The following is an 11,823-nucleotide window of genomic DNA, read 5'->3' as shown; positions in this document are numbered from 1 at the left end:
TCTTTGGCTTGGTCACGGACCCGGGATCAGCGGACAGGGCCAGGGCGGATTCTGGGAAGGGTTAATCGGCCAACGAAGGCACTTTCCTGCCGGTGGGGGCGCTGATGGTGGCCAGCCAGGGTGCAGCATCCTGTAATTCAAACGCTCCTCAGCCTAAAGCTGAGATATACTGATTTCCCTCTAGGAATATGCCGCCCATCTGAAAAGGGCCATTATAAATGCTTTTTGATGTGCCAGGGCTGGTGGCAGTAAATGTGCAAAGGGGACCATCTGACCCACAAATAAAAATTTAGAGCATCATGATCTCATTTCTTTGCTAGGAAGTGATTTTCACTTCACTTGCAATTACGGGACAGTGTCTGAATTGGGATTTGAGATTATTCTTGGTAAACGGTGAAGAAGAAGAGGAGAGGAAGGGTCAAGGGAGGGGAAAGACGAGAAGGAAAGGAAGGAAGGAAGGAAGGAGGGAAAGAAGGAAAGCAAAGAAGGAAAGAAAAAGAAAGGGAGGAAGGCAAGGAAGGAAAGGAAGAAAGAAAACATTTATGAATTGTTTAAATTACTGAAAGCTGGTAATATAATTCTGTGATTATGCACAAACATACTCAAAAAATGGCTCCCAGGGGACACATCTGTGACAAGTGAAAACGGTTAAGATGTCAGCAAAAATTAAGTTGAAAACATCAAAGTCTGAGAAGCGAGAGAATGAGGCTGAGCATACATGGGATCTGAAACATTGAATACAGGAAGGTTTAGTCTCCAAAATGTAATTCCTTTCCATTCTTGAAAATGTTGAATATCTTGAAAATGTTGAACATCTACTTTGAAGGAGAATTCAAATATTTAGAAGTGCTACCAAAGGGCAACCCTCTAGAGTCCCCTCCCTCTTTGGGAGCTTTGTACTATCACTCAATGAACCTTGCTTTGCTGCCCACCAAAAACATAATAAACAAAACAAAAAAGTGTTGCCAGAATGATGAAGATGAACAAGAATATTGTAACAGCATGTCTGTTCACGGCTCTAACAAACATTCAATGAACACCTACTGAATTTTAGGCACTATCTTAAGGGCATGTTTCAAATTTGAAAACAAGAGATAAAGACCCCAGCCATCAAGGAGCTTACACTCTACGTATTCAAGAAAGACAGAGGAAGAAATACGAAATATATACTGAATTATGTACAATGTTAGAATGTGGTAGGCACAACAGAAAAGAGAAGATGAAGGCACCAAGAAATGGGGTATAACATGTAGCATTATACAGCCAAGGGAGGCTGATTTGAGCCCATGTCTTAGTTTATAAAGGTGACTTAGTGACAACATGGATAGGTCAATGCCACTGAAAGAAAAAGTTTAATGTTATTCACCATTTGCCTAGAAATGAGAGCCATAGCATACCACAAAAGGCCACAGAGGGAACACCAGGTTTTGATTAGGACACAATGCAGGAGCCAAGGGAAGGCCTAGCTGTGAGACTTTATTGTGTTTTCTACAGGAAAGGCAAAGCAGGGCAGAGCAAATAGCTGAAAACTGGCTAGTCTGAATAATTCCAGTGGGCTTTGGGTTATAAGGGTGGTCCCTAGTTGCCTGGTACCTAGCATTGGGATGATTTAGGGCAGGCAATTTTCTTCAGGAAACCTTTAAATGATTCAATATTCTAGGTAATGGAGCTCCCCATTTAAGGTAAGCCACTAAGTGCTGATATAAAACCTTGAGCCAATAAAAAATATTAACACACGTTAAACTCCCTAAAGAAAACATGCAGATTTTCAATTAGAGGACAATGGTCTAATGAAGAAAAAGAATAGCTCTCTCTATAAGACACAATGTTTCTCTTGAGTTTACTAAGAAGCCAGAAATTTTTCATTATGATTTATCATTCATAACAGACAGGTTGCTTAAATATATTGGATTAACATGATATTTAGATAATTAAGCATATGTTTTATTTTTATATACATTAAACTATTTTACATGGGATACTTGCAAAAATATAATAGGGGTGTCTGGGTGGCTTAGTCAGTTAAGCATCCAACTTTTGATTTCGACTCACGTCATGATCTCAGAGTCATGAGATCGAGCCCCATGTTGGGCTCTGTGCTGGGTGCTTAAAATTCTCTCTCTCTCTCCCTCTGCCTCTCCCATGCCCTCTCTCATATATATATATATATATATACATATATATATATATATATATATAAATTTTAATACAATTTTAGTTATAGACATAGTAGAAGTACAGAAATATACATTTAGCCACATATATTTTTTAAAGACCAAGTATTATATTTTTGAAGTTAGCATGGGGAGTGGCAGGCAGAGGGAGAAGGAGGCTCCCTGCTGACCAAGAAGTTGGATATGGGACTGGATCCCAGGACTCTGGGATCATGACCTGAGCTGAAGGCAGACGCTTAACCAACTGAGCCACCCAGACATCGCAAGTGATTATTTAAAGATGGAAAATAAAGGTGAAATAAAAATGGAACTCTTTGAAAGTTTCCTTTAAGTACCAACAACTAAAAAAATTTTCTAAAACTCAGTATTACTTCATAAAGAATGATAACTTTCATGATCTATTAAAGAAAACCAGAGTTGAACAGTAGGTAAAGGAGCAAAACTAGCTTTTAATCAGGAACTGTTGTAATAGTGGAATAGAGATCCCAGTACAGACCTTGGCTCAACTCCAAATAGAGCATGAACAACTAGGGGTTCATAGCCAAGAGGCAGTGTGGGAGTCAGTGGATGGAAAAGTACTGAGAAAAAACTTCAGGGGTCAGGGGGATTCTTGCTGAAAGCAGGCAAAGGTGATCAGTACCATCTGGGGGATGGTAGGATGAGCAATTTGATCAGATATCAAGGGTTATCAGCTATTAAGCAGGGATGGTTTCTGGTTAAAGCAACTTAATAGGATTCTTGTTAAAACTGGGCAATGCAGGGGCGCCTGGGTGGCTCAGTGGGTTAAGCCTCTGCCTTCGGCTCAGGTCATGGTCTCAGGGTCCTGGGATCGAGTCCCGCATCGGGCTCTCTGCTCAGCGGGGAGCCTGCTTCCTCCTCTGTCTCTCTCTCTGCCTGCCTCTCTGCCTACTTGTGATCTCTCTCTGTCAAATAAAAAAAAAAAAACAAAAAAAAAAACTGGGCAATGCAAAGATGGGCGCAGAAGTCCAAATGTTGAGGTCTAGTTGTGAATAGGATTCCTGATAGGAACCTGGCTAAAGTTTGGTCAAGGAGAGACTCTTTCTTAGCTTTGACCCTTAAATATTGCTAAATTGGAAGTGCATTATTTTACCACCTATTTTTTAAATGAAAAAATATTGTAAAGTAAGGTCAAAGAAGGCTAAATTATAATGTGTACTAAATTTTATTTTAATTAAATTATTTTTTATTTTTTATCACAGTTTTGATTATTTCACTGGACAAAAATTCTCAGCGACCCATGATCTTTCCTATGAAAGGTTTTGATCATTGACATGACCTCCAACACCTGTCAGAAGATATCACCTATTTGTCTGCCTCGCCACATTGTACGCCACATACTCTGCTAAACATCATGAACTTCTTTTCACTCTTTTTTTTTTTTTTTTTTGACAGAGGGAGACAGAGTGAGAGAGGAAACACAACCAGGGGGAGTGGGAGAAGGAGAAGCAGGCTCCCCGCTGAGCAGGGAGCCTGATGCAGGACTCAGTCCCAGGATCCTGGGATCATGACCTGAGCCGAAAGCAGACGCTTAACAACTGAGCCTCCCAGGCACCCTTCTTTTCACTCTTTGAAGTCCACCTGTGTTGTACCAATTTAGGATATTCCCCAGTCATTTTCTGTTCCCTTGAAACATTTTTCACCCAATATGCTTTAACAATGCAGTAAATCTTTTGGATGTCACTTCAGAGTTGAATCAACAGTGAGTTTCCACTCCCGAACTCCCGAAAGCTGAAAATCTCCCCCAGGTCATTATCTTATTGCCTGATATTCTCCAATGAACAGCAGATGCAATTTTAGAAAGTCATTGTCATATTCACACCATGTTCATTTTGGACAATCATATACACAATATGAGGCCAAGGTTATTTTTGCTTATTCCATACTGATCCCTATGGGATAATAGATCATCTGGCAGAAAACATGAGTGTTTTATGTGTAAATACACACACACAAAATGATCAAATAAATACTTAACTAAATTATAGGATGCCCTATAAGGAACTTGCCGTCTGGAGACCATACTTGGAAAAATCACTTCCTTCCCCAGAAAGCAGAAAATTGGGAGGCGCGGGCGTCACGCGCAAGGAGCACGAGGGGCTGAATGCCAGGAAGCCAGAAGATGCCAGTGCACAGGTATTCGTCAACCAGTGGCTTGGGTTCACAGTAAGTGCTATGCATGAAGACAAAATGGAAGAGAGGAAATAAAAGATGAACATGCTCACCAGGACCAGGATGGTCCGTGTGGCTCTAGCCTCGTGGGAAGGTCTAGAGAAAGGGTTGTTGCTGTGAATGTATTGGACTCGCTGCTTGTGTCTGAGCAGGACAAGGACGATGGAGCCAGGAGACCAGGCCACGAGGCCCAAACAAGTGACATAATGAAGGAGAACATGACCGCATGGAGTAAGACTACAGATTTGATCGGAATGGGTGAATTACAGTATTCATATGTTTTCTCCATACTTATGTTTTTTCTCTTTCTTGGTTCAGTAACATGCAAAGCAGTAAAGATATTTAACAGGAGATGCAGGATCCAGCAGAGGAAACAGCAAAAGCCAGTGCACTTTGGGGATTGCACCCTGAGCTGACCACATGGAGGTGTTAGCATTGAGCTTACTGGCCTGGAAGCCGCCGTGGAGGCAGGTGGTGCCGAGAGAAACCCTTCTGGCCACTCGGTGAGAACAGAAGACCAGCCCATGTCCAGCTTCATCCAAGAAAGATTCCAACCCAAATGCTGCCGTTGTCTGAGGGATCCTGTCATTAAAAAGACTCATGGTTGGGGCGCCTGGGTGGCTCAGTGGGTTAAAGCCTCGGCCTTCGACTCAGGTCATGACCCCAGGGTCCTGGGATCGAGCCCCACATCAGGCTCTCTGCTCAGCAGGGAGCCTGTTTCTTCCTCTCTCTCTCTCTGCCTACTTGTGCTCTCTGTCAAGTAAACAAATAAAATCTTAAAAAAAAAAGAAAAGAAAAGAAAAAAGAACCACGGTGTCAGCTGTGACTGCCCTGATGAGAATCAAGTCTGTGGACCTCAACATGCACCTTGTGAGTGCGGTAAAGATAGAAAGACAAAGAAGTGAGGCGCTCCCAAGGCTCCCAAGTCCAGCATGAGTGAGGAATATAATACCCAAGTTTAAGTCAGTGGAAACCATTTCATCAGTTTAAAGGGGATACTGTGGCTGTTTTTATTTTGAATCACAGGAATCTGGAGACTAAAGTAGAAAATTTTGTTACTCTCAATACACCAAGACATCTTTGATCACATAATTTCTCGACTCAATATGAGTATTTAGACATGCCTTTCATAGGCGCAAGACAATTTTTTGCAGGACTAGTTCTAATAACAAAAATTGGAGCCAACCCAATGCATGTCGGTAGGATATTGAAGGAATCATAGTGCATTTTCACAATGGGGCACTAGGCAGCAAAACTAAAGTTCTTTTGACTGCTGCATTTCCAGGACATACAATTAAGTAAAAAATAGAAAGTGTCAGAATATTGTGTGCACTTAGCAATATTTTCCTAATAAAGGGAGCATAATTAATATCCATTTATCTGTATGTATATGACTGTATTTTTAAAATATTAAGAACATACTTAAAAATTACAAAAACGAGGAGCGCCTGGGTGGCTCAGTGGGTTAAGCCTCTGCCTTTGGCTCAGGTTGTGACCTCAGGGTCCTGGGATTGAGCCCCGCATCAGGCTCTCTGCTCAGCAGGGAGCCTGCCTCCCCCTCTCTCTATGCCTGCCTCTCTGTCTACTTGTGATCTCTCTCTCTCTCTCTGTCAAATAAATAAATAAAATCTTTTAAAAAAAATTACAAAAACGAGCACCTGCAGGTGATAGTGATAAAAGAATAGAGGAGAAAGTATGAAGCCAGATGGCACTCAGAGTATCTGGTTCATGGTTTTTGTTTCAAATTTTTTACGTATTTATCTAAATATATATGGTGCCAAAAATGCTATAAAACATAACTTGAACATAAAAACAAAAAAATAAATAAACCTAAATGTGTGCCAAATTCAGGTTTAAGCCAAAGAAAAGGAGTTACTTCTATATTTTAAACACCATAATCTGAATACATATTCCATATTAATATATGTAAAGATAACTAATTACTGTACTTATTATAAGTAAAAAATAGCATTTTTAAAAAAGATTTTATTTATTTATTTGACAGATATCACAAGTAGGCAGAGAGACAGGCAGAGAGAGAGAGAGAGAGGGAGAAGCAGGCTCCCCGCTGAGCAGGGAGCCCGATGCGGGGCTCGATCCCAGGACCCTGAGACCATGACCTGAGCCGAAGGCAGAGGCTTAACCCACTGAACCACCCAGGTGCCCCCCAAAATAGCATTTTTTAAAAGATTTTTAAATTTAGGGTGCCTGGGTGGCTCAATGGGTTAAAGCCTCTCTTTTGGCTCAGGTCACAATCCCAGGGTCCTGGGATGGAGCCCTGCATGGGGCTTTCTGCTCAGCAGGGAGCCTGCTTCCTTCTCTCTCTCTGCCGGCCTCTCTGCCTACCTGTGATCTCTGTCAAATAAACAAATAAAATCTTTAAAAAAAAGATTTTTAGGGGCGCCTGGATGGCTCAGTAGGTTAAAGCCTCTGCCTTCCGCTCAGGTCATGATCCCAGGATCCTGGGATTGAGTCTCGCATCGGGCTCTCTGCTCAGCAGGGAGCCTGCTTCCTCCTCTCTCTCTCTCTCTCTCTCTCTTTCTCTGCTTGCCTCTCTGCCTACTTGTGGTCTCTGTCTGTTAAATAAATAAAATCCTTAAAAAAAAAATTAAAAGGGGTGCCTGGGTGGCTCAGTGGGTTGAGCCGCTGCCTTCGGCTCAGGTCATGATCTCGGGGTCCTGGGATTGAGCCCCGCATCGGGCTCTCTGCTCGGCGGGGAGCCTGCTTCCTCCTCTCTCTCTGCCTGCCTCTCTGTCTGCTTGTGATCTCTCTCTGTCAAATAAATAAATAAAATCTTTTAAAAAAAATTAAAAAAATTTAAAAAAAAATAATAAAAAAAAGATTTTTAAATTTTGTGAAAAAGAGAGTGCACACAAGCAGGGGGAGAGGCAGAGGGAGAAGCAGACTCCCAGCTGAGCAGGGAACCCAATAGGAGACTGGATCCCAGGACCCTGGGATCATGACCTGAGCTGAAGGCAGATGCTTAACCAACTGAGCCACCCAGGCACCCCCCCCAAAACAATACTTTGCTTCTGTAATTATATATGTTCATATACACATGTACATACATATATAGTATATAGACACTATTTTATTAAAAGATAACATATCTTTCTGAGAAAAATAAATGAATCTATATCTGGAATAAAAGTTATAGAAAACTACCTCAGAACTCCCTACTGTGTAAGAAAGCAAAAGAGTCACCCCAAACTACTGAGATTATGTAAACAGGACACTAGAGTTGGAGTGCCTGGGTGGCTCAGTCAGCTCAGGTCATGATTCTAGGGTGGTCCTGGGATGGAGCCCCGTGTTGGGCTCCCTGCTCAGCAGGGAGTCTGCTTCATCCCCTTTTGCTCCTCCCCCTGCTCCTGCTCTCTCACACTCACTCTCTCTCTCTCTCTCTCAAATAAATAAATAAATAAAATCTTTAAGAAAAAAAAAAACAGGATGCAAGAGTTGACAGGAACGATTCCAAATTACAAAGTAAGGGACACAGGGGCGCCTGGGTGGCTCAGTGGGTTAAGCCTCTGCCTTCAGCTCAGGTCATGATCTCAGAGTCCTGGGATCAAGTCCCGCATAGCATCGGGCTCTCTGCTCAGTGGGGAGCCTGCTTCCCCCCCCACCTGCCTCTCTGCCTACTTGTGATCTCGCTCTGTCAAATAAATAAAATCTTTAAAAAAAAAAGGAAAAGAGCCTGAGATTTTTAGTCTCATCAACTGGAAGGATGGAGTTGGTAGCAACTGAGAATGGGAAAACTATGGTCAGAGAAGAGTGAAAAGAAAGCTCACAGTGACACCACCGAATGGTGGTGAGGATATGGAACAATAGGAACTCTCATTCATCACTGGTGGGGACGCAAAATGGCACAGTCACTTTGGACGACAGTCTGGCATTTTCCTACAAAACTAACATAGAGGGGCGCCTGGGTGGCTCAGAGGTTGAGGCCTCTGCCTTCGGCTCGGGTCATGATCCCAGGGTCCTGGGATCGAGCCCCGCATCGGGCTCTCTGCTCCGTGGGGAGCCTGCTTCCCTTCCTCTCTCTCTCTGCCTGCCTTCCTGCCTACTTGTGATCTCTCCCTCTGTCAAATAAATAAATAAAATCTTTAAAAAAAAAAAAAAAAAAACTAACATAGACTTACCAGGCAATCCAGCAATTGCATTCCTTGGTATTTACCCAAAGGCTTTGAAAACATATTCACACAAAAACCTGCATATGGATGTTTACATGCAACTTTAGCCACTATCACCAAAACTTGGATGCAACCAAGATATCCTTCAGTAAGTGAATGGGTAAATAAACTGGCACATCCAGACAATGGAATATCATTCAGAATTTAGAGCACTGTCAAGTCATGAAAAGACAAGGAAGAACGTTAGACGCATATTACTAAGTCAAGGAGGCCATTTTGAAAAGGCTACATAATACATAACATTCTGAAAAAGACAAAGTTCTGGAGACAATAGAAATATTTGTAGTTGCCAGAGGTTAGGCAGGAGGGAGGGACAATTGGAGAATTTTTAGGGCAGTGAAACTGAAATTTTAGGGCAGTGAAACTAATCTCTATGAATTATTGTGGTGGACACATGTTGTTATAATTTACCCAAACACATAAAATGCACACCAAGAAGGAACCGTTATGTAAACCATGGTCTTTGGATGATAACAAGTCATTGTAGGTTCATCAATTATAACAAATGTACCATTGTAGAGGGGGCTGTTGATAAGGAGAGAGACTATACATATGTGAAGGCACGGGATATATGGGAAATCTCTGCATCTTGCCGTCAGTTGTTGTTGCTGTTGTTTTTAAAGATTTTTTTTATTTGTCAGAGAGAAAGAGACAACAAGCAGGGGGAGCAGCAGGCAGAAGGAAAAGCAGGCTCCCTGCAAGGAGCCCAATGTGGGACTTGATCCCAGTTTGGGATCATAACCTGAGCCGAAAGTAGCTGCTCCACCCAGGCATCCTGCTTGCTATCAATTTTGCTGTGAACCCAAAACTTCTCTAAAAAAATAAGATAGGGGTGCCTGGGTGGCTCAGTCACTAAGTGTCCGCCTTCGGCTCAGGTCACGATCCCAGGGACCTGGGATTGATCACCGCAACGGCCTCCTTGCTCAGCGGACAGCCTGCTTCTTCCTCTCCCTCTGCCTGCTGCTCTGCCGACTTGTGCTTGCTATCTCTCTATCAAATAAATAAATAAAATCTTTTAAAAAATAAGATTTATTTAAAAAAAGTTTTTTAAAGAAAGCTCAGGAGGAGTTTAAAGGTGTTGAGTCTGTGATGTCTATCAGATGCCCAGGAACAGGCTACAAGAAAATCATTAGATAAGAGGATCAGGACTTTTACACGGAGACACACACTTTAAAGTTCTGAGTGTGTAATATTTACAACTGTGCCACTGTGGAAGATCACCAGTAGAATGTAGACAGATTGTGGAGAAATAACTGCAGACTGGGCTCGGATTCATTACAATACTAAGAGGAGGCTTTTTGTTGTTGTTTAAGCCAGCGTGTTCAGTTAAGAATACAAAACAGCAGCAGCCAACAAAAACCCCATGGTGCAAAAGCTGCTGAAAGAAACTTTAAGGAAAACTTTCGATGTCATTATTGTGTTTTTAAGTTCATTAATGGTGACGAAGTTGTGAAGACAGAAACTTTATACAAATGAGTAGAGAACTACATAGGAATTGAAGTAATAGAAACAAAAGGAGAGAACATGCTTATAAAAGTTTAGCAATAAAGGGTGAGGGAGAGCGATGACAGAAAAGAAAATGTACTAGCTCAGAGGGAAGGGTAGTTGTTTTATGAAGTACAAAAACCATATTGATTTTTTCGGTCGAGGAAATTAAGAGGCTGAAGGTCAGTGATGGGTGGTTTATCAGTCAAGAGATTTGATAAATGAAGAACAAAACCCCTCAGAAGGTAAGACATGGGAAAGTCATAGGTGGGATGGAGGGATTGATGCTAAATTTGGGGGGAGGCTCATTTCCATTTTAACACAGGGAGCCCGAAGAGATTTGTTTTAGGAGGCAGAGGATGTTTTCAGACAATATCAAACAATGATCTTTTATTCTCTGTATAAAGGTGGCAGAATATTAACGTAGACAAAAGTAATACTGGAGGAAATTTATAAAGTAAAAAACAGATTTGGCATTCTTAAAATTTTAGTGAATATATTGAGCTAGGAACACCAAGATGGACGGGCAAGTAACAGAAGAGTGGAAGAGGTTGCGGGAGTAGAAGACAGCTGGAGGATTCAAGTAAGGTCTTTGACCAGGATTTGGGAAGCTTCTAAGTGACAGATCAGTGATGACAGCTCTTCGAGTAGATGGACTGACTTTTTTATAGATAATTATTAGGACAATTCAGGATAGAAGAGAGGTCTGGATTCTCCAAGTAAACAATGGGAGGTTTGAAGGTGGTGGCAACAAGCCCAATTAGTAATCAAAATACAGAGTCTTTTTTGGCCAATGGCAACTGTGGAATGTTAGAGCAGTAACTGTTGAGCACAGGGAGTTGAACGGCTCAAATAGAGAATGTGTTTGTGACCCTAGATGGTGGATCTGGCTTTTCCCTCTATCTGAGACCAGCTTATGCTCCATGCTATAAGGGCAGCCATGTGCCACTGGGCCAAGGGTTACTGGGGTAAGGTGCAAGTACAATTCCCTAATTGATTGGATCTAGTGGTTTTGCTGTAAGGAAAGTTCTCATTAGAATCATAAATACGAATTATGTATTCTGCTACAAATAGCCTATGACACACCATGAAGCCATATAAGAATTGAAGTGGGGTTAGTGTATAAAGCAAAAATAACATTTCAAGAAGCCCTTAGCATCTGAATATCAGATCAAAGATCGCAGATTTTGGGTATAAACAACAAAACACCTTAGAATTGTAACTCAACTTTGCAAGTGAGGCTTTTTTTTTTTTTTTTTTTTCCTAGATGATGACTGAGCAAATGGAACATGGAGAATGCAGCAAAAATTCTCTGGGCTAATAAAAATGTAAGTGGAGGGCACCTGGGTGGCTCAGTGGGTTAAGCCGCTGCCTTCGGCTCAGGTCATGATCTCAGGGTCCTGGGATCGAGTCCCGCATCGGGCTCTCTGCTCGGCAGGGAGCCTGCTTCACCCTCTCTCTCTCTGCCTGCCTCTCTGCCTACTTGTGATCTCTCTCTGTCAAATAAATAAATAAAATCTTAAAAAAAAAATGTAAGTGGACGTTGTGCAATGAGGAGGTCACCATCACTGATGTTGGTAACATTTCCATTACTCATGAGGCCTTTTTTTTTTCCAAAGATTTTATTCATTTATTGGAAAGTGAGAGAGAGACAGACAGAGAGCCCAAGTGTGGGGAAGGAGCAGAAAGAAGAGAAGAGGACTCCTTGCTGAACAGGGAGCCAGACACAGGGCTCAATCCCAGGACCCCAGGACCCCAGGATCATGACCTGAGCTGAAAGCGGA

General features: G+C 42.0%; 1 pseudogene; it reads right to left on the bottom strand.

Moving 5' to 3' along the window:
• Positions 1-4,226: 4,226 nt before the first annotated feature.
• On the bottom strand, positions 4,227-5,227 carry LOC116861125 (annotated as a pseudogene).
• Positions 5,228-11,823: the final 6,596 nt, after the last annotated feature.

This window comes from Lontra canadensis, unplaced genomic scaffold (genome assembly GCF_010015895.1).
Source record: "Lontra canadensis isolate GAN:19392208 unplaced genomic scaffold, GSC_riverotter_1.0 scaffold191, whole genome shotgun sequence".
NCBI classification, from domain to species: domain Eukaryota; kingdom Metazoa; phylum Chordata; class Mammalia; order Carnivora; family Mustelidae; genus Lontra; species Lontra canadensis.
Note: the sequence above shows the minus strand (reverse complement) of the source record. Positions and strands in the feature narration are given on the sequence as shown.